Below are 3,579 nucleotides of genomic sequence, written 5' to 3' on the forward strand. Positions count from 1 at the left end.
CTTCCCCTGGTGAGTCATCCCCCTCAACAGTATCCAACTTGGTAAACTTGTTTGAAAGGGGGATGTCCGAAGGGGGCCCCTGCACTTCCTGCCTGCCTCTGTTGCTCCGCCTGACGGTCACCCCCTGTGCAGCCCTACCCTGAGGCGTGAACAACTCGCTAAACGTGCTATCCACGATCCTCTCAGCATCGCGCATGCTCCAAAACTCATCCACCCGCAGCTCGAGCGCCACAATGCGGTCTACAAGTAGCTGCAGCTGGATGCATTTCCCGCACACATGGTCGCCAGGGACACTGGCAGTGTCCCTGATTTCCCACATAGAGCAGGAGGAGCTGAACACGGGTCTGAGCTCTCCTGCCATGACTTACTCCTTTAATTAATCTAAAAATGTATTCAATACCCCAGTTACAGGTATACTCTAGGGCGCTTTATTTACCAACTGTCCTCACTACAACACAGAGCCCCTAGAAATTTAACACCACAGAATTCAAGCTTGTAATGAAAAGAGAGAAATACTCACCAACCAATCACTTACCTGCTCCCTGGTGACGTCACACCCCGATTACTTTTTACCTCTCTGCAACTTCTGAGCTCGCAGACTGGAGTTTGGTATGCCTCTCCTGGCCCCGCTGCTGCCTTTTGTAGCTCACCGCCGCCGCCGAGTCTCCCGCAGGTCCGCTGCTCTGAGGCCTCTCCTGGCCCCGCTGCCGCCTTTTGTAGCTCGCCGCCGCCGCCGAGTCTCCCGCAGGTCCGAGATAAAAGTTTCTCTTTTATCTCCCCCATGCTGTTTCCCAGCTCATCTCATCCATGAGACCCACCTCCTGCTCCCTCTAACCCATTGCCACTAAACTTCTCAACACCCAACTTCCCTTTCTGGATTTCATATTGCTGACATTGTAAGTGGTTCCCTTTCCTCAGGATCTGTCCCCCCTCTGTCAATACTGCCACCATCAACGTCTCCTCAAACCTCTCCAAACCCCTCTTCCCTTGCAAACTACCGTCCATCTCTAACCTCCCCTTCCTCTCCAAAGCCCTTGAATGAGATGTCACCTCGCAGATCTATGCCCATCCAGTCCTTCAATCAGGACCAAACTGGCCCTAAGCATAGTCATAAATTACATGCTCTGTCTCTGTGACTGTGCTTCACTACTCCTCCTCACCCTGTTTGCAGCTCTTGGCACACTCAACCATCCTCCTCCAATGCTTCTCTTGTCCAGCTCCCTGAGACTGTCCTTGCTTAGCTCCACTTGTTTTTATCTGCTCAAAGTCAGAGCATTTCTAGCAATGACTTCTCTTCCCACCACTGCGCCATCACCTCCAGATACCCTCAAGGATCCATCTTTGACCCATTCATTTTTCTCATCTACATGGTGCCTCTTGGCAACAACATTTGCAGATATTCAGTCAATTTCCATATGTATGCTGATGATACCCAATTCTACCTCTCCACCACCTGCCAGCCCCTCTACTACCCCTATAATATCAGACTGCTTATCAGACATCCAGTTTTGAATGAGCCACAATTTTCTCGCACTATACATTGGGAGAGTCAAAGCCAGTGCCTTCGATCATCTCTCTGTCAACTCCATTCCCCTTCCTGGCCACTGTCTCAGGCTGATCGTGATTGTTTGCAACCTTGGCTTTTTGACTGACCCCAAGCTGAGTTTCCAACCCTATATCTTCACCATGAAAACTACCTACTTCCACTTACATAACATAATTGCCTCTGCTCCTACCTCACCATTTTCTTGCTGAAACCCTCATCTATGTCTTTGTCACCCCCAGGCTGGATTATTCAATGCTCCTTTGGCTAGCTTCCCATCCTCCACTCTCCATAAGCTTCAGTTCATCCAAAACTCTGCTCCTCGTAGCCTATCCTGTACCAGGTCCCGCTCGCTCATCACCCCTGGCCGTGCTGACTTACATTGGCTCTTGTTGTGTCCATGTATAATAAGACACAGACTGCAGGAGAACGGTACAACAGGTGTTTACTCAACGTGGCTCACATTGGAACTGATCTGTACAGATTACTACTCAGTGCTATATACAGGTGTGGTCACTGCCGGTACTGCAGTATACATGAGCTGTAAAAGATAGTTCCCCCTTAAAGGTATATACATTACAATTCCTCCCCTTTTAGATTAACAGTACCATAACACTCATTTAACAATTAAATATCAAACTAATTACAATTAACACTTTTAGCATGCAACATTAGCTGAAAATAGTCTATTTATATATTCAGTCTTTGGGGAGGCTTCCTGATCCTTTCTGGATAGCGCCTTTCCCGAGTGTCTTGCTCTTGGTGCGGAGGCGATTCTGGCCCCCTGTCGTCGGTTGGTTCATCAGCTTCCGATGCTACTGTTTCTGGGGTAGATGCGACCTGTACGTCGGGTTCATCACCAGGTACCTATGGGCGAGGCATGGGGTTGACTTGTTCCTGTGACTCTAGGATCTGGTCAGCATGGCGTCTCACGATGCTCTCCCCAACGTCCACTGTGTACATTAGTGGGCCCTGCCGTGCGCATATCGTTCCTGGCTGCCATTTTTCTGTTCGGTAGTCGTGCGCCAGGACTGGTTGCCCTACATTGAAGCTCCTTGTTGGCTTCTCATGTATGTGCTGGAATTGCTTACTCTCAACATCTCTTCGTACGTTTGGTCTGAGCAAATCCAGGTGAGATCTTAACCTTCGGTTAAAGAACATCATGGCTGGGGCCTGGTTGGTGACTGCATGTGTCGCATTCCGGTAGGCGAACAGGAAATTGTCCACCTTGTGTTGTCATTGTACATAGCCTTTATTACCTTCTTAAAGGTTTGTACGAACCTCTCACCCAATCCATTTGTGGCTGGATGATACGGGGCGGATGTGTAATGCCTTACCCCATTCTTTTTCAAGAACCTCCGGAACTCTTCAGACACAAACTGTGGTCCGTTGTCAGAGCAAATCTGTTCTGGCAAGCCATTCCTGGCAAAAATGGTCCGTAGGACTGCAATAGTTTTCTCCGTGGTGGTGGAGGCCATTTTGATGACCTCAGGCCATTTCAAGTGCGCATCCACGGCTATTAAAAACATTGAGTCCATGAATGGACCAGCAAAATCAATATGCACCCGTTGCCATGGAGATGAGGGCCACTCCCATGGGTGTAGAGAGGCCTGTGGTGGTGAATTTTCGACTTTCTGACATCCTGAGCAGCTCTTGGTCAGGTCCTCAATTTGTTTATCGATTCCCGGCCACCACACAAGCCCTGGCTAGGCTTTTCATTTTTACCCCTCCCAGATGACACTCATGAAGCTCATTGAGCACTCTATCCCTTAACTTGGGTGGAATTACCACTCGGGATCCACACATCAAGGTCCCCCGGCACACTGACAGCTGTTCTCTCCTTGTCGAGATTGCTGGCAACAGTGAGTCACCATGTGCTGGCCATCCCTTCACCGTCAAATCATATACCCGAGACAGTGTCGGGTCATTTCGGGTTTCCTTTTCGATACAAGCGTTAGTTATCGGTAGGTATTCAACTATAGTCGAATGGAATACTTCGACAGGATCCACTGCTGGTGCTTCCTCCGCAGTAGGCA

The sequence above is a fragment of the Somniosus microcephalus genome, chromosome 13, assembly GCF_052327205.1.
Source record: "Somniosus microcephalus isolate GS21.2 chromosome 13, FLI_Smic_1.0, whole genome shotgun sequence".
Taxonomy (NCBI): Eukaryota; Metazoa; Chordata; class Chondrichthyes; order Squaliformes; family Somniosidae; genus Somniosus; species Somniosus microcephalus.